The 25629-nt window shown below is 33.3% G+C and overlaps 1 protein-coding gene across 3 annotated transcripts in view; it reads right to left on the reverse strand.

Moving 5' to 3' along the window:
• The window catches only part of LOC110371137 (uncharacterized), a 118268-nt gene that overhangs the window by 45427 nt on the left and 47212 nt on the right, over nt 1-25629 (reverse strand). For 2 of the 3 annotated variants that reach the window (XM_064041144.1, XM_064041142.1), the window contains exon 3: nt 7914-7945. The exons of the other annotated variant lie outside the window; for it this stretch is intronic. The gene's annotated coding sequence lies outside the window, so the exon portion shown is untranslated. The remainder of the gene's footprint in view (nt 1-7913; nt 7946-25629) is intronic. 3 annotated transcript variants of the gene reach the window in all.

Below are 25629 nucleotides of genomic sequence, written 5' to 3' on the forward strand. Positions count from 1 at the left end.
AGTTCCCAGGTAAGCAGTTGTTCACTCCATGTAAAACATTTGCACTCAGCTGCATCCGGTTAGACTGGAAGCCATCCTCAATATAAAGTCATTTATTCAATGTAGGTTGAAAATCAGCACTTTTTGAAGGTCAGAAGTTCAAAAGACAGCCCCCAACAACGCCCGCCCTTTATCACTTTCTATGTGTTTTTGCTGGAAACAAACGGTTGAACAAACTCCTCAGTAAATATATGTAGTTGGAAAAAGCCGACCCCAACATAGTTGGGAAAAAGGCTCGGAGGAAAAGGTTTTGCAGATTATGACATCTACAAATCTGAACTTTGGCTAATTAACAGAGTTAAGTAAAGTTAAAACAGCAAACTCTTTATCTTCACACCAGTATAGATATAGTCATAGAAACCCGATACCTCAAGAAAACAATAGACATCAGAATTCCCAGCTTCAAACCACTTAATTGATCAACCAACACCTTTCTCCGTACCTGTACAGTCGGTAACATAACACTATTACTTTTATTTTTATGCCCCGTCTACAATATGACGCTCGCTTGTAACTCGAGCAGTGCATTGCGTACAGTCGCGAACAGGTATACAAGTGTGGAAAAAAATAAGTAGTAGCTAAGGAGTGAGTGAACAGTGGGAATGAAATGTGGGTTCCCTACAGAACCCAAATTTTTGGGTTGGTATTTCTAAAAATACATAAATGGAAGGAGCTATACCGACAAGAGCTGAGCTCTTAAATTAATGATGAATGATGATTTCTAAATATGGTGACTTGAATTTGAATATTGATCGACGTTTTATTTATACATTTTGGTACCTATATTTTTACACTCCACTAGCTGGTACGATACCTTTTTTGAGTCACCTTGTACATATTCTCATAAACAAAACCACTGACCATTACGAAATATGTATACGGTATTCCCAAATGATGATTAGATATGCCTACGTGATATGTGCTGTCATACATATTTTGAGTTTTTTCAACACCAATTTTCCAGTATTCGTTACGAAATTATTAGCACACCTAGCATAATTTTAGTACATTGGTTGTTTATCTTTACATGTCTTAAAAATAAATAAACATGCGTTCAGAACCTCAGTCTTGAAAACACCATGATTCTAAATTGACCTTCCGTAATTCAAACGAAATGGTTTTCTTACAAATCCTACGGAACTCTAAACCACGTAACCAGTAAGTAGTGTTTTATTTTTAAAGTTCCTCTCGCCTGTCTGATAATCGACTCCTGAATGACAAGAAGTTATATGCTAATGAAGTAATATTATATTGTCCAGTTATTTTTGTAATTAATTGGTTTAATTATGGAGCTGCGTCCATAAAAGTAGTTGGGAACACAACTGCTGTAGGTGGGTACAAATCTCGTCAAATATCTTTGCCTTTTTGAATTCAACCATTTGACTCTTCGCAAATCTGTAATACATAGTGTCTTGTTCGTATATTTTGACTATTGTGAAGTCATTCGCAGAGAACATCAGAGCGTAAAGGAAGGAAAGAGAGAAAAACTGTTAGATTTCTACTACTGCTTTAAGCGATTTAAACATTTGACAAAGTTATCTTGTTTAGTCGTTAGTAAGTTGGTACCTACGTACAATAAAGTTTCAGATGGAAAAGGGGAGGTAATTGTAATAGGTACTTGTCCTACCAAAGTTTTTCATCCTATTTTTTGTCTTATAAAGGTTTTTTTTTAATCTCCAAAAAAACTACTCTTGGACTCGTATTTGATTTTCAATACATATATGTATTTTCATACTACGGAAAAAAGCAAATACTTTTTTTCTTTCAAATCTCTAATTCCGTACAAAACCGGCGTTATTCGCTAATAATACCATTATGTCTATCAAATGTGCAAGTGAGCGAAAATGTTATGCCGGGAATGCGACGGAGAGACGATACTGCTGTAACTTAGTTTTGAAGACAAATTGAAACAAAGAAAGGAAAAAGCGTTTATTCACACAAAAAGAGGAATACCAGATAGCAGTTAAAGAAATAAATAGTTTCATCAACAAATACCTAAATTTAGGGATCCCCTAAGAGCATTTAGGGCACACTTAATACAAATTTCGTTTTCACCAAAGTTTAAGTTTCTCTTATAACCTTATTATTGGGGAAGTCCTTACTCTAAGTGACACTTAGTTAGGGAAACGTTAAGGGATGTTTCGTGAAAACGGGCCGATTTTCAAATCGCCAGATTTTTATCTGAAGAATATGTTTTTTTGATAGCTTTTGTATGGAAGATACGTCAAGCCGCTATATTTACTAATCAGATAGATAGAAGTCAACTGAAAACATTTGAACAGTTGGTAGGTCTTCGTGTAGATGACCTATTCATTATGGGGCAGATTTAGTGAGGCACTTAAATGGGTGATACTATATTCGTTATAGAGGGTCTTGTGAATTTCAGAAATCATTTTCAGCTTCTAAGTTTCGACTAACATTTAGGCCATAGAGCGTCGCAAATTGGTGGATGTCATCTGTCATTTGAATATCTTTGTCAGTCGTTAGAAATTCCGAAAGCAAGTCTTAACAAAAGCTATCATCGGGTTGCCCGGGTAACTTGGTCGAGGAAGTCAGATAGGCAGTAGCTCCTCGTAAAATACTAGCCACCACCAAAATAATTGGGAATAGGCTACGCAGACGATTATGGGGTGATAATACTTCTCAGTACGAATCTCTTTACACGCTATTAGAATAGCGTTTACACGCTATTCTACTTCCAAAAGATATGGATAAAATATGTATATGATATTATGTGTACCTATATCTATCGAAGTATCTATTTATGGGTATAATGATATGCATAAAAATGCGTGCTGTCATGTTTAATTTAGCATGCATAACCTTTTACGGCATATAGCACACGATATAATGTTTATGTTTTGTTATAAAATTGTAGGCTTGTGTGTTTGTTTATAGAACATTTTTTTTTGGAGGAAGATACCTATATAACTGGTTCAGTGGTGTAATTGCTAAGATAGGTCTTAAATTGATATTTAGGTCGATAAAACGAATATGGTTTGAGTTAAGGCTATTTACTTTGTGATTGCTATGCTCATTTTAAACGGAACTTAAATAAAATCTTTACACATTGATTTCAAAACCTTTGGAAGAAGTCTTTCTATAAATTTTTATTTATTGTGTAATACTTACTACAATTTACCCGGATCCAGTTTGACACAAACTATAGCAAAACCTATATTAATTTTACAACGTATATTCATGTAAAAACATTATACAACACGACCAAAATCACGGCTAAAACCAAGTACATTTCGTGATATCGCCATATACTAGTGATGTGAACACTCGATAAAATTCTATCGATATTTCACTCGCGACGTTAGAGTGCCTATAAAACGTACGTTACGAGTGTTACGACTTTATGTGGCTATAAAAAATTTAATAGATATTAAATTTATAATGTCAGCTGTCTTTGTTATTATCTAAGGTAAATTATGGCTTAATAGGCTGTGGTTTTAACTAAAGTGCTCTTTTTTCTAACGATTCCAGGTTTTGATTGCCATTGTAAATTTTAATTTCATTGCGGTGTAAAATCTATACGACAGATATTTAACTATTTAAAATGGGACTTTTACGAGATAGTGCAGTGTAGTTTCAGAAAGCGTGCAATAATGAGTGCAGGATAATTTTATCCTTAGCTAATGTTTTATTATCCTAACGATTTTATTTGAAAATTATAGTGTTTAATATACCATTATTTTTCCACCATCATTATTATCTTAAACAGACAGATTTGAAGCTATAAATAAACACTATGGATTGTTGATTTAAAAGAGGTTTATTTAAGACCGTTCTATCGCACTGTTTCACAAACATGATCGACATCGATAGATCGATGCGAATCTTTTCCCATAAAAATAAGATATACATATTTTGATGTGAAAAAATCACAAAAAATATCGATAAAAATCTAACCTTCACACAGTTTATCGACATCAACAGCCCATCACTACGCATTAAGGCTAACATGTCAGTGACAACGTGATCTCGCCTACACGGATTCCTGACGCACCGTCATAGCCTAGCCTTGGCTACGACCTGGATCGGCTAGACATTTAGACTTCTACTGTTTTGTAATCAGTATGAAGTGTTTAGTGAGTGTTTGTTTACTTGATTAGGTAGTATATTGGGTGAATTTGGTTATTGGTCTTGGATAATTTGAGTAGGTATAGGTTTTAATTTAATATTGAGATGGCATAATTTGGTGTATGATAATATTTTCCTTAGGTTCTTCTTCCGAATTTAGCTTGCATTATCATCGCACATCGCATTCATATATGCCATTTCGGTATCAGTACAGCATTTATTTGGCTTTCATACATTTCTGAGGGATCTTAGTATTCACGGCCTTCTAGGCTGTTTCTTCGACATATTTTAGACATCATTTTCTAGGATTCTATGAAAACCTTTCGTAGTTCATGAAAAAACAGCGTAAATAATTATGCGCATACGAAACTTAACTGTCAATACTGTTTTAAATATAACCAAATGTAAATAAGTTTATTTACATTTATAATTATTCAACCACGACTTCAGTAATACTTTAATTGATTATGACAAAATTAATGCGATATATTGACTGCCCATGTAATTTACTTAACAGTTAGACTTATTAATCTGTTATATACTGTTTGTTTAAGCCATTTATTCATGCTTATAATAATTAGCATATGCATGCTTCATCGATATCTTGCATATTTATTGCATAGGTTTATGCGTAGAGGTTGCTAGGCATATGACCTTTTATGTATACCTACTTGATTTAAAGGTAAAGGTAAGAGGTAAAATGTTTGTTTGTGTTTAGGTAGATTATAAACTACTGACTTTATACAATCTGATATTACTTTTTTAGACTCGCAGCTAACCTTACCTACTAGTGTGTACTTACGTGTTTTTGTAATGGTTATGATAAGATAATTTTTGACTTCGAAAGTGCATTATATTATATATTAAATGCATTAGGGGAACAGACCGTATAATATTAAAGATCAGCTTCATGCTATTTCCCACTCTATTTTGAGTCACTTTTGCTACTATGTATTTCATAAAAATCCGGAGAAAACTTATTTTAAATTCTTTCAATAAATACCAATATCACGTTGAAAGTATAATAAAGGCTTATTTACTTTCGTATTTATAATAATATAAGTAAGGTAAGGACCACCTACAAAGAATGTTTTTATTAAAAACCTATAAAATAGACAACTAACAATGTATTCATACCTAGTTTTAATATTTCCCTATTATAGATTAATATTGATTATTAACAATGTATTGACAATTTAAGTAGTAAATTCTAGATAGCAGTATTCTTAAGCAGTATCGGAATTTTATGATACGTTTATAGGCTTTTAAAATGTCGTAAACGTACAAATACGAACATATTTTGAAACTATTTTTTGTATTCAATGCAATTTGTTAGTCATTTTTGTTACTTGAGCTACTTTATCTTAAAGTAATGGAAATTAAACGTTATCGGGATGAAAGGGTAATTCCAGTACCTACATCTTCGAAAAAAATGAATTCGACTACTGCATATTTCATAATAGTGACGAACCCGTGTTAAATTCGCCCAAAACTGTAAATAGCTTACTTCTCTCTGTAGCCTTTTCGAGTACCTATTTTAAACCCGACCAATAGTTCCTGAAATTAGCACGTTCAAGCATTTATTAAAACAAACACTTCAGCTTTATATCCTTTAGTATGTACAGATAGTAATACAAATTGGGCCAACTGATAAAAAAACATTTCGAAAAATTATTTATCTCTGTGTCAGAATATTGCTACATTATTTACAGTTGCGAAATTAGACAATTTGGGCGCACACAGCGGGTGCCGAGTAAATCATACATTCAGATTAATCTTGATACTAAATAGTTATATACCTAATATATCACTATGTCCATTTTTAAGAACACTGACCCACAAATTGTAGTAAAAAGTAACTATATTTGTCTGTTTATCAATCTATACTTCTGTATCCCAAATGCTCCGAGAATACTCAACCGATTTGAAGGTTCTTTCACTGTTGAAAAGCTACACTATTCCCGAGTATCAGGAATAGTGTAGGCTTTGTTTTATGCGGATAGAGGAAGAAACTTTGTAGTTCTTTTTAAATAAATAAATAAAAATAATACTGAACTACAAATTGTAATAAAAAGTGACCAGGTATGTCTGTTTGTCATTGCTGATAATTATTTTAATTCAAGAGATAAGCTACTAAAATTACTAGAGATAAAAGGTCCTTTTATGGGATACTACTTTGTAAGCACACAAGTTCTATCACAATTTTATTACACACAAAAGACTTTGAACTGCGAAGGAATTTGTTTTACATGCTTTTTTGAAAAAAAAGTGTCTATGGAGATTTTTTTAAACCACTCTTTGGAAACGTGCAACTAGTTTAAAGTTTCGAAAAAGCCATAATAACCATTGTTTTTAATGTGAGTTTTATAAATTATCGATTAAGATTATGGGTAAAGATAAGTTCGATTGGTTAAAAGCGCTAATCTCAAAAACCAATTTTAATAAATCCTTCTATGCTAAATAATCCATATACCAAGGAACACTACATTTGTTCTACCTTTTATTCAGATACACAAAGTATTTCCCTCGGAATATGGGTAAAACAGCGAGCATAAGTTAGTGTAGAGATACAGCATCTAATATCTTCATTAAAAGTCGCGTGATCTCTCTTATTAGAAAGATTACGTACACTAGATAAATACAGATAAATATATGTTCAGTAACTGGGTGTCCGTTTAGCAAGAAAAAGGGAAAGTATATAATGTAATGGAGAGTATATAATTATGGTGTATTATGTATGGTGTATGTTATGTGTCACGCACTGTTTAATGGTTTTGTGAAACATGGCGTGTAAATGGGGTTTTTAATGCTTGGTAATTTTTGTAGAACATTATTTTATGTGATGGGTTATTTCTAATTAAATATTGTATGTATAGGTGTGTATATAAATTATTATTATTATGTATGGCGAAAATTATTAAAAAACGTTCATTCCTTTTTACATAAAAATTGTCGTCACCTAAAATTCTTTTTCTCGGCAAAAACATGATAACTCAGTAAAAAATATATAAGTTGCCTATGATTACCATTTACGAGAAAACCAGCATAATCTTAATATTACATGTATTATGTCAGTAATAATTGTGTACCTGAAGGCATCATTACCGTTCATATTACAATCCAACTTACGCCAGGATATACAAGACTAGTTTTCTAATTTATCGATACATTTCCTCGATACTTAAACATCACTATTAAACTAAATCACACCATCTGTCAAACTAGTGTCGGTATTTTAAAATATAATAGTTATTTTCATAAACAGTAATAGCCTATTTAATATTACAATAACCACCTTCCTAGTTTAAAATTAACTGAAAGTTTAACTGGCATTCATCTTAACGTAAAAGCGGTTTAACTAGTTTCAAATTTAACTTCAGTTGAACCGATAATTTCTGGTCTAAGTGCATATTAACATAAAATTTTATATCATATTATTATCGTTCCTACTTTTATATTTTGTTGTATACGTTTACATACGGATTCAAATTGTATACGTACTACATAATATTTGCACCTACCTATTTATCCACCTCCCAAAGGTATTTTTTATTTAATTCGGGGTTTTTATCGACATGGATATTTCAACCCCATCGTACCTTCTAAATATAAAGGTAATTTGGTAGAAAATGACTAAGGCGTTAAGTCTGCCGTTGTGCAATGTGCAAAAAGTATTAAATAAATAAACGTGAAGTTATTTAAATTGCATGAAAATCGAAATTAAATAATTCAATTAATTAAAATTTCACTTAGAAATTGTCTTTCATTTCGCGACTCATTAGCTTATCTCTAATTACTCTAGCAGCTCACAGTAAATCTGTAGACAAAGAAAAAACAAATAATTAATTTTAAATAGGCCTTCTCATTACTTAAAAATGTATATAGGAAAATAGAATTTAACATTTCAAACACAAGGTTCAAAGTCAAACACAGGTTATACCCATTTCCTTACAAATCAATGATAAAATTTCCACCAAATGTCATTAGCATTTGTTATAGTTTATTGACCTACAAATTATATCAGTCGCTCATATGTTACAGTACTGAATAAAATGACGTCACGGATCGGTGGGCACCCTAAGTTAAAACAATACTACTAACATTGCAAACTCAACCTTATCTAAGACATCATAAGGTAGAAAATTCACTGTTAAGAAAAAGGGATATGATAACAAAGTTGTCGTTAAACCAATTTGAATTCAATTTGCAAGGTCCTAAAGTTCAATATGGAGTGCAAGAAAGAGTTTAAAGGGTACTTAACCGTAACGAAATGCGGGTTTTATAAAATGAGATATTTTCGCAAAGAAAATTATAGACATATGCGAAGGAAATGTAATTTATAAATTGTAGTTCGCGTTCGAATTTAACGGGTGACAGACATTTATAAGTTAGAAAGAAAAACTATGTGTATGAAACATTATTATATCTTTTCACACGATATTCATATTTATACTGAGTTTTTTTGTAGCCAACAAGTAATCAAAATTTATTTAATTAATCTTACGTTCGGACTTTTAGCGTCCTCAGATTACGATGAGTATAATATTTTAAAAGCATCTCAATTCGTTTGTATATTCTTTTATATAGACCAACTTACTGACATCCAAAATCCAATCAAATCAGGTACCAGGCAACACTACATAGACACAGAAAGTTTGTACAAATAAGTCTATATACACGAATGCCAAAGTTCAATGAATAATATCCGAGATCAACATTAATACATATATTTTAGATATGGCTAAATAAAAGGCGATAGTCACCATCTACCAATTACCCTTAGCAAGCATACCTTACTCTTATCCAATAGTTCTCTGAACCATTATAGTCCAAGCTCCCCCTAATTTCTCCATTTTATAAAAATGTTGCCCACATTAATATGCGCAAACGCATACAGGTATCCTTTTAAGGGCGGCGCATACTGCGCGGACGTCCTGCCTGAGTGTACACTGTGCACATATTAATAGCCTTATTGGAAAACTAGTATTGGTCCCGACGAATACGGGTAGGGGTGTGGATGGGCAATTTTTAATAACACTATAAATAAATAAAATAAATAAACATGTTTATTTGTCTCAAAACATTCAGAATAATTTTATAAATGAGACAACCCCAGTAAGTAATTAATAATACTTGTGTTGGGGCTATCTCGCTCTTTCCCTTATGTAGCAAAATTGAGACTAGGTATGACTATCTTCACTTATATTAAACTGATAAACGTTGAAATATTTGAATGTTACTTAACTTGAAGTTCTTAGCTCTAAATGTGTCAGAGATATAATAGTGTTTGAGTACTCGTTAAAACTGAGTGGCGTTCCAGTATACCTGATATTCAATTCGTTGATTTTGTTCAAGGAGCTAAAATGATGGATTGTTCGAAAGAGTTACCACGACCCTAGAACACAAGGGATTCCAGAAGGAACATAGGCTGGTTAGTCAGTTTGTTTTTTTGTGGTGAGAGTCTGACATTCCACCATTGATTCTGACCCGTCTTTCTACTTTATAGTCTGACCCTAGCCTTTGGGAAATACCCGTTCATTATTGATGATTTTGATTCGTACTAATATGTACTAAATGTAAATAAATCCTTAAACTTCGTTGACTTGCGTGTAAAGAGTTTTTTTTTAACTACTGATAGATTTAAAAAAATGGTTATTAATAAACACATGATCAGCCAATAACAGGATTTTATATAACAAAATATCTCATTAGATGAAACTTGACACACATTCTTAGCACGAATGAAAGAAATATTGAGATTATAAAGCTTTTTAGGACATAAAAAAAAGTAATTTCCTAGCCAAAGATATTTAAATATTCGGAACATTATCTGAGTAATTACACGCTACTTTAGGTAATGAGCGTACATATAATTAAAACGATTTTTTAAGCAAATAACAAGTTTTTCTTGTTCGATAAGTAGCGTGAGAAAATAATTTTTTGAAGACGATATGATGGCGATTATTTAAATACTTTTTGGTGTACTACTTAATAGTTTAAGCATGCATGTGTGTGTTTTAATGAATCAGTAGAGATTGCTGTAGGGAGTTTGATAGAATTTGGCACTGATTTAGTTTTGTTAGTATTTTTTTTGTGATTCAGAAGCCATGATTGTTTATTTATTCATTTGAGTTATGATAAGTTGTACAGATTTATGGAAATCTAAAATATTTCCAATATGAATGTTTTAAAAAATAATTATATGCACTCACTGTTTCTTAGTTTATTGACCCAGAGTTTTAATAACAAATTATTTATGTCGTCATATTTCTATTAATAGCTTATGATAAATAAAGTTTGTTTTTGTTTGTCACAAAAGGCATTTATTCAATGATTTATAATTTAATGGAGGCCTTTTTAAAACAAGAGCTAAAGTATGTTTCTCTAATTCAATCCGGAATTAATAAATAAATTAAAAGAAATCAATTTCTAAATACTTAATAATATTTCGGTTTTAAAGGCATTTTATACATCAAACTCTTGACTTTATAAATTAATATAGTACACAATTTTAATATTTCAGAAAAACAGGTAAAATAGTATATCAAGCGACATCCTTAAAACTGATCCAAGCCCGCTAAGGAAACGCTTCGACACGCGATTATAAATCGCGAGTGTGCGTCAACCTTTACTCGTTACTAGACGATGCGTTTATAATGATTATGTATGTGCTGTTACTTATTTAAGTTTTTTCTTTTATTTATTACGTTTAACATGAACCGTGTATTAAATAAAGCAGGTGCGTGTTTTTGTAAATTGTATTTTTGTTTACATGACAGCCGTTTATTGAAATTGCTTTTACAAGTCTCGAACCTCGGACATTGACCATAGAGTTAAGAGTTATGCTTTTTACAAGATGGCGTCTGGGAATATTTGTGTTTGTTTGCAAAAAACATATAGGAAAAGTGTATTTTTAGGTAACAAAAAATAAATATACAAGTTACCTATTTTACTGAAAATATTATAATGATTCTGCAACTTCATTAAAAATTATTTTTATAGGATGTAAAGGTCAAGTAACTTAAGAAATAAATGGTTGTAAATTATGACATTGCTTGTGGAATAATGAAAGCACATTTATTTATCACCTAGCCTCTTTACTCTTTACAATACAAACAAAACTTACAAACCATCTAATACAACAAAACTTCAACTATTTCTTCGCACTAATATTTTTCCGAAGCCTCGCTTGCTTTTCCAAATTCAGAACCTAACAACTACCGTCTTGGTTATATTCCATTCCTTAAAAGAAAGGTGTCTACTCCAAAAAGGTATTGTTTGCTTAAATCGTGAGGAATCCCTTAACAGTACCCGCAGACTATCGACTAAACAGTCGGCCGACAGTTGACCCGATGGTTGACAAATCCCAGCGGGCCCAAAAGAACCAAGGCCTGCCGGGGCTGCGGGATTGTTTGAAAGAGTTACCGCAGCCCTGGTACATAAAAGGCTGAAGAAGGAACACGAAGGGTTTTAGTCAGTAAAGAGTCTGACACATCCTCACTCTGTCATTTTGATGATTTCCCATAAAAATGGTTGTCAAATATTTTTTTTTAAGAAAACCTTGATTTCAATCGAAGTTTTTTTCAGTCGTTCTGACACCGGCTTAATACCTGATCTTTGTAATGTGCCTACTACCATTCATCTTCACACTGATTTATGACCCCAAACAAACTATCGGCCGACTAAAAGTTTGCAGTCTGCCCTAAAACAACTGACTGATGTTGGTTTTAAAGTCATTTAAGTACAAAATAGCCGTGTTTGTACATTCCTAGTGTGAATTAGAAGGCGTTTGTTCTAACTCCTTTGAACTTATGTGGCCCTGGTACTTTTTACACCTTTGGTTTTTTTGGCGTTTTTGTTATGTGGACTTTTAGTAATGTTTGGTAAATGTTTTCGACTTTAAATTAAAGTAGCTTAGTGAATTTTACAATATTTCCAATTGGTTTTGGAAATGTTTAACAATTCCTTGGAGAACAAAGTTTTTAGCAATACCTACCTAGATGTTAAATAAGTACTAAAATGTTACCTATTTTTTTTTACGACGTCAAAAATCATCAAATGACCCCTTACGCTGTGGGTTAGCAGCGGTGAGGGAGTGTCAGACTCTTACTGACTAAAAACCGTCGTGATCCGTCGTAGGCCTTTTATGTACCAGGGCCGCGGTATCTCTTTCGAACCCGCAGCAAATGCTACAAGGCTATATTTTATTCAGTTACTGGGAGTAGCTCTCTTAAAACATAGGAAAGTGTGCAAAGTATATAAAAAGTTAATAAAAAAAGTTCTGAGCAAAAATTTCTAGAAATCTGTAATATATGGAATAACTATCTGGAATAAATTCTTATCAATTTTTTTTTTAAGTAAGAATGTACCTTATGTCACTACAGATCTCTTGTAGATATGAACTTGCCATACCACACACATTTTGTAACAAAAACCCTAAAGAATTTCAACGACGCAACTCACAAATCACACGAAGGACAATACAACGCAATATCAAGGAAAAGGAAGCAAAATCAGCCATAACCTTTTAGTACAACTTCCTATGACATCATGGGAACATAGCCCTTTCTTTGCGGGAATTACTATCTCCTTATTAATATGCGAGCCTGGTACCTCTAACAATGGCGCGAGGTTTATATGCGGGGACACGAACAACGCCATCTAGTGAACGTGGTTGAAATCTTGATTTCATTATGGCGGCTGGAGGTAGAAATATGGACGCTTGTCAGCTGTTTGTGAGTTTGGTTTGAACTGGTTTTGTGGTTGTTAGGGCTGGTTTTTTTAATGTTAAGTAAAGGGTTGATAATTTTGACTTTACAGTTCAGTTGTAAAGTAGTAATTAGACAGCCCTTCTTGCCAGTCAGGTAAATTAGAAACACACTCATGCATTTTTCTAAGAGAAACTAAGATATCTAGACAGTAGTAACATTTTTTCGAAAGTAAAGCTAATAAGTAATAAGCCATTGTTTAAGGGTTCAATTAACTGTGCATAAAATCACAATTTCAAATCAAAAAGTTTAGAAGTTAAAAATTTGGCCTTTGATAAAGGAAAAATATGATCAATCAACGAAAAAAATCTATAAAATCACGACAAAAATAATGGCCATACCAACTTTTTATCCCATTATCCATCTAATCGGAACATCCCAGGACAAAATCCTCTTTTCTTGTTAACTTAAACGACACACATCAGTCAAGTATATGACACATAACACACGCTCTTTATGCTCATCAAAATGTCGTTAAGTCAAGCTTAACGTTATAATTTAAATTCTCAGTAACTAATTTTTCATTTTAAATACTGCATTTTATGCGAGCGTGGCTTGTGTTAGGTTAGGGATGTGGGTGTGAAAGAAAGTTTGCGGATAATATGTGCGGATATTTTTGTTCACCCCAACAATAAATTGGGATAAGGGCAGGACGCTGACTTTTCTTTTTCAGGCACAGTGTGTGTGGGTCGTAGAATGATATTTATGATCACATTTTTAAAGACAAGCAATCTTTAATATGTCAAATAGGTGCTTCTTTTCACCTTGATGCGTGGAAAGAGAAATAGAATAAACTTTCTTGAATTTTATTGGAAACTTTTGAAAAAATCAATTCTTTATTCTCCTCTCAAAAAAACATAGTCATGTTGTAACAGTTATATGCAACTTATCTACTGGAATAATTTCATTAGTTTTCTTTAATACGCTGTTCAATAAAAGTTACCCTGATCTAACACAACCATTTTTCGTACACATATCCGCAATCCTTAAGTCACATCACTAAAAATTCCTCAAGGCGGTACTAAGCCGGTGTAATGCACACAATTTACATGTCACGGATAACATAACGATGTACGGAATTGACGACTCGGATTAACTTCTCGGATATTTTTGTTTTAACATACTTTTGTAATTTCATCTTGTGTTTAAAATTCTTGGTGAGAGCAACACTAGAAAGCGGACTTCTATGTTATACGAACTTATTGAAATAAATATATAGGAAAGAAGTTAAAGTCTGACTTGATTTGCTTTTGCAGGATTTAGTTAATCATCATTATCTGAGCCATAGGATGCTCGAAGCTAGTCATAGTATCATTGATTTCAAAACTAATTTGCAGAAAATATCAAGTAGAAATCTAGTCACTGGTTTTTGCCAGTGGTTTCAACCCTGTCCTTTGGAAACTACTTCACTCACCCGGATAAAAAACAGCCTATAGCCTACCTATAAATGGTCAATTTAAAATTTAAAGAATTTTCATATCGTTTAAAAGTAAGTTGCAAATTCATCAGCTATATAATATTAAGCACCTTGAGCAGTCGTGAAATGCATGCCTGCATAAGATGATGTTTGATTATAATGATTGATATAATAATCGGTATTATTAATTGTTAAGGATTATGGCAATGACATCCCTCAATCAAGTTATTAAACGTTACTTATCATCGACTAGCTGTTTCCCGCGGTTTCACCAGCATCCAGTGGAAACTAATTCCTGTACCTGTGTAAAGTATAACCCATGTTACCCGGGATAGTGTAGCTTCTCAACAGTGAAATGATTTTTCAAATCGAGCCAAACAAACAAATACCTAATTCATTCTCTTTCATATCATTATTCGACTAGTTGTTTTCCCCCGGTCTCATGGTCGTGTCTCATGGAAATTGATTCCCATGACCGGATAAAATATAGCCTGTGTTATCCGGGAAGAGTATAGCTTTCCAACTGTGAAAGAATTCTTAAAACAATTCAGTTGTCTTTAAGGCCCAAACAAACAAATCAATTCTTCCTCTTTAATATTATTAGCACAGAACAATGATGATTGATATAATAATTGGTATTATTAATTGTTTAACACAACGCCATTGACACTCCTTAAACAAGTTATTAAACATGATTTATAACCGATTTCAGATTCTAGGATGTTTTGGTTAATTCGTTAACTTGTTAAGTTAGAAACTGCATTGCCTTGTGCCAATAACATGTTTAGATTTAACTATTGGTTAGTGATGTTGTTAAATTTATCGTTTATAGTTTATGCGGCATCCTTCAACTGTGACATACGGATTGTGGAATGTGAGGGTAGGACTGCTTTTTAGGGTTCCACTATGATATTAGCAGTTTTTTTTTGTAAAATATTCTAGGATTGTGTAAGGCTTTATCAGAGCGAGGAATGCGTATTATCATTATGCATTATTATAACTTGTCGTTCTTAAAATTTTGCGTTAAAGTTATGAACCACATTTTTTACTTTTAATCTTAACTTTTAATCTTCCTTTTACAAACTGCGCTTGCATATGTAAATACTTGAGGCAGCAGTTTTATTTGGGATACGACGACTAGCTACTTCTTATAGACGGATAGAAACCCTATCTTCGTCTCTAAGGTCTCTATCTGTTTCCATATCCATTCGAACCTATAAAACTGTTCTTCTCGTGAAAACGTAACAAACATCCTTACATTTTTATACATTTATTCGTAAGTATACGGAACCACACCTTTAAAATCATATTTCAACCTCAACACAAGATTTTATTCGTCTGTTTTCACGGGTGATTACGAAGGATGCCAGGAATGTGGATCCCTGATGCATTCCTAATGATGATTAATATCCTGCATGTCAGTGGGTGGCCAGAGTACGGCGTTTATGGGATTGAGAGAAAAAAACTTATGTGATATGCGGAATTAAGGATTAAGTACAGCCTAGTTTTAGTACGTTTTAAAAGTAATAGATGTTCCAAGCTGTTCCGAGTCCCGAGAGAACTGCTTCCCGCAGCCGGATAAAAATATTATAAATGCGAAAGTACCTGCCGCACTTTCACGCCTAAAGTACTCGACCGATTTAAATACAATATGGTAGACATATAGAGCAAAGGAAAAAATATGAGCTACTTTTTATGTGGCCGAGTTTAAAGGAGAAAGAATATAGGTTACTTTTTATCCGGTTGCCGGAAGTGAAGACGCTGGTGAGACCATGGGTAAAGCTAGCTGAAATATAAAAGAAACTCCTCTTCCGATAAATAATTGGTTGAAGGTCAGTATTATTATTTTCTATCGTTTCTAATAAAGTGATTAATACATTATGTAAAATCCTAAGCTACTTGTGATTGATGAACACATAATTAAATAAGACTTTTAGATATTTTTTTCCTAAAAATGATTAATGTAACAAACAAAATGATTTCACCTAAATCAATGATTTCATTCATATTTATTTAAATATGTTTGTGTTATATTCTTGGTACTATCGAAGCATGATGAGTTTGACCTCCTGGGCTGATGACAAGTCGTTTTGTACTTAAGTGATGTAATATGTGTATAGGTCAATGTTGCTGACATAATAGTGTTATATACTATAGATTATAGATAGTGGTTTTAATAAAGCGAAGTATTTTAGAAGTGTTTAGGAGTTATTAAGATTTTTGTGCAGTTTATCCACAATAGTACTGTTAGGGACTATTTATTAGGGATTGTTCACACCAAACGTATTGTCCGCCGCTGACTGTGAGTATACTTACTGTCTGCCCCAGTGTGAACGTCGACTCAATCTGCAGAACGCGTACTCACCAAGCCGACAATAGGCTATAGCGTACGATGCGCTACATGTGTGAACAAAAGAATAGGCTCGTGTAGGTTCACACTAGATGCGTACGCTGAGCGGCTGACTATTCTACACATAAAAGGGCTCAGTATTTGAAGTTGCTCGTAGTATTTTATAAACGATAAAACTAGCTTAATTTATTTTTTTCAAATCAGACTTTTTACTGATATTTCAATTAAATGATGCGCATTCAGATAGTTGATTGTGGGTACATCCCTTAAAGAAGAGATGTTTTCTTGGTCAATTTCATACTTTATATTTCGAATATAGACTTTATCGAAATAAGTTCAAGAAATATTTTCGTATGACAGTAAAACATTCGATGAGTTACTATCTTTAATACGTTTAAGTTTATATCAAAGGGACACTAATTTATCGACGTGCTGTACCGAGGCGCGGTGGTGCGTACGCGGCGGAGCGGCGCTATTCGGCAACTGCGTCCGCGTAGCCAATCCGCGTCCGCCGGGCATAGTCGCGTAGTAAAATAATCGGCCACTGAGAGTCAGCTACAACAGACGACGTAACAGCGTATAGTCGGTTCGGTGTGAACGACAATTTCAATATATATGGAAAAGCAATAAACTGCGTAACGCGCGCTCACAGTCAGCGGCCGACAATACGTTTGGTCTGAACGATGCCTTATGGCTTAGGTACGTTTTAACGGTGGTAGTACCAATGCAACTTTTCTAAGTTTGTATGTACTTTCTTAAGTATATGTATCTTAGACACCAATGACTATCCCAACCAGCAAAAGTTATTTGTATAGAAGGCCATAGAACGTTTTGTAAAAACTAATCGATGGTCAAATAAAAGGCCAAAAAAGGTGCACCTACAAAGAAAGTGGCGCAATTATATCTCCATTCAGTCTTAAAGTACAACTATAACGATATCAGGCATGACAATTTGGGCCCGTTGCAGTTTATGTAACAGTAACGCAATCTCTATATTTGGTGACATACAAGCCACAGCAACACTACTAAACACTTTTTAAGAACTGTAGAAGAGTTCATGAATCCATTACAATATTCATCATTCATTCATTTTACATTCGTTCACGCTGCTGCAGTGTTTTATTTAGAAGAGAAATAAAAGATAAATCAGAAGAGACGAGGAGACCGTGGTAAGTTAGATATTATTTTGTAATCGAGTTATTCGTCTCTTACGGGGAAAATGACGTGCGCCTGTAATTTTACTGATAAACTATATACGGGTTTACGACAATATTTGAATGCCCCCTTCGAAGTAATGAGCTTTAACAAAAACAATTACGAATGTTAAGTCATAAATATACTTCCAGCTTCCTAAACTCTATTATAGTACTCGTTATCATAGATATTACAACCACCATTACATGAAATTAGGGTTCCTTTTGAGCTTGTTTCTTTGTTTTGCTGTTTGTCCTTATTCCATAATGTGATGAATACTTTTTATTAAACTTATAAAAATACCACGTCAGAAAATATGGGTTTATACTATACAGCTGCGGGTACTACGACGTCAGAGTTATACTTTTTCGTTATTATTTAATACTCTGAGGTTGTCAATATATTTTTTTAATTAGCTTGTGTTGTCCCACTGCTGGGCAAAGGCCTCCCCCAAAGGTTGTTAATATAGTGTTGTTTTTTTCTTTTTCAGTGTAATATTCTGCAAAATGGTAGTCTGCAAAATTATAGACATCGATAAGTTTTTGACTCGTGACGACTTCAAGCTACTTGCGAAAGTGGAATGGCCGTGGGAAATTACACATTTTCTGTTAAATAAGAATTGTGTTAACTGTGGTCTACATACCAATTCATCTTTACCAAGGCACTTCATCATGAGCAAAAAATATATGATATCTTTACCTATTATGTCTATTTATGACCACTACATCCCTGATGAATGTTATTATTGTGATTAATTATTCTACATATTGGCTAAAACTTTTCGTACTACAAATCCATTAGGTATTTTACTATTTATTAATTGTAGAAAAATTAAAATATCTTATTAATAACGTTGTTTTGAAGTTTACATAGCAAGGCAAGCATTAAACCTACGTACCTACATGTCTCCATCCGATTAATTTTGTTTCCCACACTGCGCCTCGCGCCGCCTCACTCACTACTGTCCCACTGCTGGGCACAGGCCTCCTCTCACACGGAGAAGGATTGAGCATTAATCACCACGCTTGCTCAATGCGGGTTGGTGATTTCAGACTTAGTTAGTAGACTTAGTACTATAGTCCAGGTTTCCTCAAGACGTTTTCCTTCACCTTTTTTATCAGCCATTGGTGTCCAAAATATACTTAGAAAGTACATACAAACTTAGAAAAGTTGCATTGGTACTTGCCTGACCTGAAAAACTGTCATACCTATCTAGAATCATTGTAACCATTTGAATAATTCTCCATTTCTTCATTAACGTGAACTATATTTTGTACGGAACCATTTTCTATAATTGGGTCTTCAAAAATATTGGTTGTCGCATTAATTACGCTGAATCAAAACGTCAATATTGTTGTAGAAGAGCGATAGAAGTGCCTTTACGAAATTGAATTAGCTTTTAAAAGCATTGCTAGCCTACTTTTATACACAGTAATAATGTTTTAAAAGAGACAAGAGCTCCGTTATACTACTATTGTGTAATAGAGGGACTATAATAGTTATAAAAAAACAATACTCTTCTAAAAAAGTGTCTTTGTGATAAGTTTATCACTACAACTATAACGAGCGTTAACAACCTTTTATATGGCAATTTAGCTACATAAATAAAAGTTGACACTCAGTTATATCACCAAATCACTCTGTTGTAGACTTTTTGTGCCCACTATAGTACTATGTACTGTAACGACGATCTAAAATGTCTCAATATCACAATATCGTCCTATTCTTGAGTTATCATCTCTGCTACAACGAAAGACACATCATAGTTCGTTTCGAACCTTTATTGCGCAAATCAGGCGCATTAGGGCGACAGTAAACACTGTTATAAAGTTCTATCTTTGTATACTAGTAACAATGGAGGTTGCTATAACGCCTGACTATAACAGCTATATAATGTTGTGAAGTAAACCTTTACATCAATTCTTAATAGGTCGTTTTTGCTGTATAAACTTATAAAGCCAAAATGTGTTGTCAAACGCTTTTACACAACAATCAGTCACCACCGAATCCTTTATACATCGTTCACCCAGCTTTTTTGAGATATAAGGTTTGGTTATATGGCAAAATTGTTGGTTGGGATGTTTCGGATGGCACGTTAAACTGTAGGTCCCGACTGTCATTGAACACCCTTGGCAGTCGTTACGGGTAGTTAGAAGCCAGTAACTGGGTTGAGGAGGTCAGATAGGCAGTCGCTTCTTGTAAAGCACTGGTACTCAGCTGAATCCGGTTAGACTGGAAGCCGACCCCCACATAGTTGGGAAAAAGGCTCGGAGGATAATGGGGTACGTTTTAACGGTGTACTTAATTGGTAGCCAAGATTTTAGTTAAATCTATAGATCACTAGTTTCTGCGAACTTAGAACTAATCCGCGCAACCGGATGAAAGTAGTCTTTAGCCTTTCTCGAAAAATGGGCTATCTCACACTGAACGATCAAATCAGTCCATTAGTTCCTAAGATAAGCGCGTTCAAACAAACTCTTCAGCTTTACAATATGTGATCTAAAGGTATTTTTAGCACCTACTTATATGTAGCCTTTGGAATTCCACACACATGGCACAAAAATGCAACACTTCCGTTGTCTTAATTTTTATTAAAAGAAAAAATATCTTAACTTTGAATCACCCAAAACAAAGCAAGAATTGCCAATATAACCAATACATCTTTGACCACCACTAAACACAAAATCAACTCTATTACTTACAATTTAAGGTTGATAATTGAATGCACTTTATTTCTATAGGACTCTCGTGGTATGCGGCCACTAAACACAAAATCAACTTTATTGCTTACAAAATAAGGTTCAATATTGATTGCATTTTGTTTTTACCTGAGTTTATATGCTTACGGTATAGGATTCGTCGAATTACATACGAATAACAAATAACATGGTTCATAAAACGTGAGAGGAAAGTTAAAGATCAAATGTCTCGTTATATCGTGGGTTCCGTATAATAAGGTCTCGTAGGAAAATGGAGCAATTCTGTTTCGTCACGCTTAGGTTGGTAATAGATTGGTCATTGACAATATTCTGTGCCTAAGTCATTATGTAATACAATAACATGGTAGCTATGAGTATAATTTTTTGATAATAAATTTAATATTATTTCCTCACAGAAGCTTTTGGAATCTTTTTTTAAATTAGACTTTGCAATTAAAGACATTAAAACAATTTGATTAATTTCACAGAAATATCAGTTTACAACATATTTTATTTTTATAGTTAAAATAAACACACATAAAAAACGTCATGTACCAAGTTAAAATAACATATACATTATACCCGCAATCCACAGTAACACTTAACTTTTAACAGTTAACTACAGGCTCCTAAATTTTAAACCAAACGGTCAAATACTAACGGCTCCCATTGGCAATGTAACCCGTTAAGCGCTGACAACTTATTTAATGTTCAGTACAAAGATTGAAAATTAATGAGATGAATCATGCGCACTTTGATTTAAATACGCGTCGAATTTCGTCACGTTTCGTCACATTTCGGTCCATTTCGTCACATTTTTAGGAAAACGGCATACCTACGTGGTTAGTGGCAATGGCCTTTAGTTTTATTAGAAAAATAGACGAATCATGTAATGAGATGTTATGTGTCATATTTCTCAGAAGATTGTACTAATTATTTTAATGAATGCAAGTTCGATAAACTCAGGTATTGGGAAACCACCCATCACCACCTAGAAATTCGATGTTAAGAATTGACATTCCTCTACTTATAGAATTTTAGTATTTCAGTATTAGTTATTTGTCATGAAAATTAGGCCAAATCTTCTTTCATTTTCAGCGTTTAGACCGACTTTCTTTGCTCTTTTTATAAAAGTATTACTCGGGGATTAAAATTGATGCACTATGTAAAGCCTCCAACAGGTATCTGTGAAGATCTAAGGGGGGAGCCTATGTTCAGCAGTGGACGTCCTACGGCTGAGATGATGATGATGAAGACTATGTAAAGTGATTTTGAAAGGTGCATCAATAAATAAACTTCACAATAAATAAATTTGTTACCACTTTTGTAGCTCAATCTCTTAATTATTTACCATGCTAAAACCGTGGGTATCAACTAAAGCTACAAGTACACAGCTGATTTCTACTAAAACAAAGAGATAGAAAGTGTTGGCCTACAGGCCTACTGAGACAGAAGCCGACAATGTAAAGATTAAATACTTGTCGATTATACTGGTTTGTGTGTGTTTAGTTTTTTTAAGTGATGTTTGGTAGTTTGTGTGTTAATGGGAAGTTCTTTAAAAGGCAATGTTATCTTGAAGTTTTATAGGATTTAATTTACTTAGGTATTGGTACTCTAATGGTAGTGTCTCTGAGTGTGTCCATAAACTCTATAGGTACTGTTGTTAGGCGTGGAAGGCCGATATACACTGCTTAAATTATATTTTTAAAGTTAGGTATTGTAGGAATACACAGGATGAAGTATTACCAAAAAAAGTTGCCTTAGGCTGTGTTTAAAAGACATAAAAGTTCACATATTAAGGGCATTTATGCGGCTTTCTATCTTGCCTATACCCCAGAATTTAAAAAAAAAAAACATTTTCAAAATTTATTAGTTTACTGGCTGTAATAAAGGAATAAAAAGAAATCAGACCAGCTCTACATATAGGTATGTATTTACAATCGTACTAATAATACCAATAATTGAATTAGAAACAAAATCCAACTGTCCTCGAAAGCCCTTCTCTAATCAGTAACACAATAATCAGATCAAAAGATCGTATCAAAGATAAAGATAAAAGATAATTATATTATCGACATACCAAAGTGTTCACGCCCGAAATTATACTCCAATTATAATCGTAATAAGAATAAGTATTTGAAATGAATTAATAACTGACAATAGGTAGAAACAATGGCTTGATTTAGATAATTTTAGTTTAGACTGAGCTAAGAATTTTAGTCTGTTACGCAACCTGATTAGTTGTGTGTGGTATAAGTGTAATGATAGTAGCGAGGTCAATTTTGAAGTTACTGCTCTCGTAAATTGAGATCTAGTTATTCGTTTGTTTTTTTTTTGCGTGGGAATATCTTAGAAACTGTAACTGAGTGAAAACTTTATGATAGAGTTTATGTATTCCATTAGTATATCAGTTTTTAATCTACATACATAAGTTGAAGAGCTGGTTTGGTCGAACGCGCTAATTTCAGTAAATACTGACAACGGTGTAAGTTAGTAGTTTAGTTACCGAGGATAGCTGTAAGTATTTTATACGGGTGTTCAAAATAGTTCCTACCAGTCACTGCAGTGACTGCAAGTGGAAAATTAAATACTAATTAAATTAAATTCTATATTTCAGACATTTTCCCGGAGATACATAATATACAAACAAAAACATTACATTAATATAAGTTTTTAAAATCCAAACATTTCACTGCAACTGTGATAAAAATTATGTTAATCAATTAAAAACACTTAATCCCGCTAATATTTGCACCACACAGCACCAAGTCGTTTTCCAATGATGTCGACACACTGACATGCAGCGGCCACCTTGACCCGCTCAAATTGTCACTCTGTGTCGATTCATTTCCACGCTTCCTTTTATTGTGCTTCATAAATCATAATTTTAGAATCGACTGTGACTTGTCACTAATGGAAATGTCGTTTTTAGATTGGATTTGAAGTGGGATATTTTTGTATTATGTTGTTAAAGATATTTTTATTATTTTTTTTGTTTTGTGCCTTTTTGGTCATATGACGTTATGGGATTAATGTCGAGGTTAATGCTTTTTGACATTTGATCAGATACTGAGCTTTTTAATTAATTTGAGGTTCGTTTTGATAAATTACGTAAGTGTAGTGTGAGGCATAAAATAACTATGCTTAGAATTTTCGCTTAATATTCCTGGTAGAAAATAAAATGTTACACAGCTGACACAACTAGAAGTTACCGAATAAGCTATAAAACACATATGGAGCAAATTTTTTAAGCAAGTCACGAAAATACTAACAATGGAAAGGTTAGAAGCAAACGCATTTTTACAACTTTTTTTGCATGTAAATTGTTATGTAGAGCAGAATAAAATTATTGTTGTCCTAAGACGTCACGGTTAGAATGAGAATGTATATTTATATCTCATTTTATCCATTTTCAAATTACACCGATCATTTGCCGATTGTAAATTCTAAGTAAAGTTATTACAGAATTGAATTTTGTTACACTAAAATTCCTAGAACATAGCTACTATAATTTACGAAGTTTTGTGATAATAATATCTATGACTAATCCTAATAAAATTTCTTGCTAATGTTTTTGTTATAAATCTCTTTTTATACAAGTTTCAACTTTAGAGTTGACTCGTCAAAAAAATCACATAAATATGCTTAATTTGCATATAAATAGTTTGTTTTGTCTATATTTGTAAAGTTGTATGTACAGGTTTATAATATTTGTAGTTCATTATGGAGTTATGAGATAATTAATTGTAAACTTGGCTTTGATAGTAACCGGTAGAATATATTTTTTGACATTTTCTGCCTAGTGACCTGTAAACCAATCACGCAGTTTGATGAAATAAGCTTAAATGCACGCACATTGATTGGTTCCAACCTTCGTTTTGCAAATAATTTCTTAAAGATGCGGGTGAAACCATGGGTAGAAACTAATCTTTACTACAATACAGTAAAGAGGAATCATTTTAAATGTTTGTCTACTTGCACCCTTAAGGTTCCGAAACCGATTTGAAAAATTCGTTCATCGTTGGAAAGCTACACTCTTCCTGAGTAACATAGGCTATATTCTATCTCTATACGGGCATTAATTCCCACGGGAGGCGGGTAAAACCGCGGGCAGAATCTAGTACAAGGTACATAATAATAATTTATTTTTCCCTTAATTAAAACAAATGGAAAGAATCACCAATAAATAGCAAGCATGGCTAGGTCAGCTTATTGTTATCTAGGACACAGAGCAACTGAAAATATTCCTTCGTGATCACAGTTAGACGTCTTCTATGTCATTAGGCTAAATTAGTTTCAGTAAGGATGTGTCTACATTGCAGAGATTTTTTCATAAGAAAGTTGTACTTTTTAGTAGGTTAACTAAGTGACCTAAGCAACCCGATACCCGCGATTTAAATACTTACAATATTTTAATTGGACAAAATCATACAATACCATCAATCAGTTGACAAAATCAGTCAATCTGGGATAATAAAGAATTTGTTTGTATCCACAGAGCCCCAAAACTACTGAATCTATTTAAAGAAATATATCATTGCTGGGAATCTACACTCAAGAGTAACCTAAGCTAAGTGGAAGGTGCGTGTTTTGGGGGTGCTGTCATTTTTGTAATTAGAAAGCTAATCTAATGAGCCTACTTTAATAAACGATTTTTGACTTTGACTGAAGTTTTGTTCGGGTAACGTAACAAGTTTCCCTGGGATGTAGTATGGGAAATGCTATTTATTTGTATTACTAACTTTAGAATTACTAACACCATGAAGTTGTTCTTTTGTTTCAGACAGGATTTTCGACACTCTGAGCATTGAACTTTGAAGCTACTGTGAACATACCCCAAAACGATGTACTATCCTATCGATTTTATGTTTGTCACCAATTGGCGCGTTGCCCAATGGTTTCGACACGGGTTTGTTACTTCGACCCGTCACAAATAAAGCAAGAATGACATAAACTAAGCAATTTACATGTAATGGGATGGTATTACATACTTTTTCTTATTCGTTCTATATTATTCGGAGTTTGTGCCAAGAACTTTGTTATTATTGTTCGTAGAATTGTGTCGTTTGTTTT

The sequence above is a fragment of the Helicoverpa armigera genome, chromosome 24 (assembly GCF_030705265.1).
Source record: "Helicoverpa armigera isolate CAAS_96S chromosome 24, ASM3070526v1, whole genome shotgun sequence".
Classification (NCBI taxonomy): Eukaryota; Metazoa; Arthropoda; class Insecta; order Lepidoptera; family Noctuidae; genus Helicoverpa; species Helicoverpa armigera.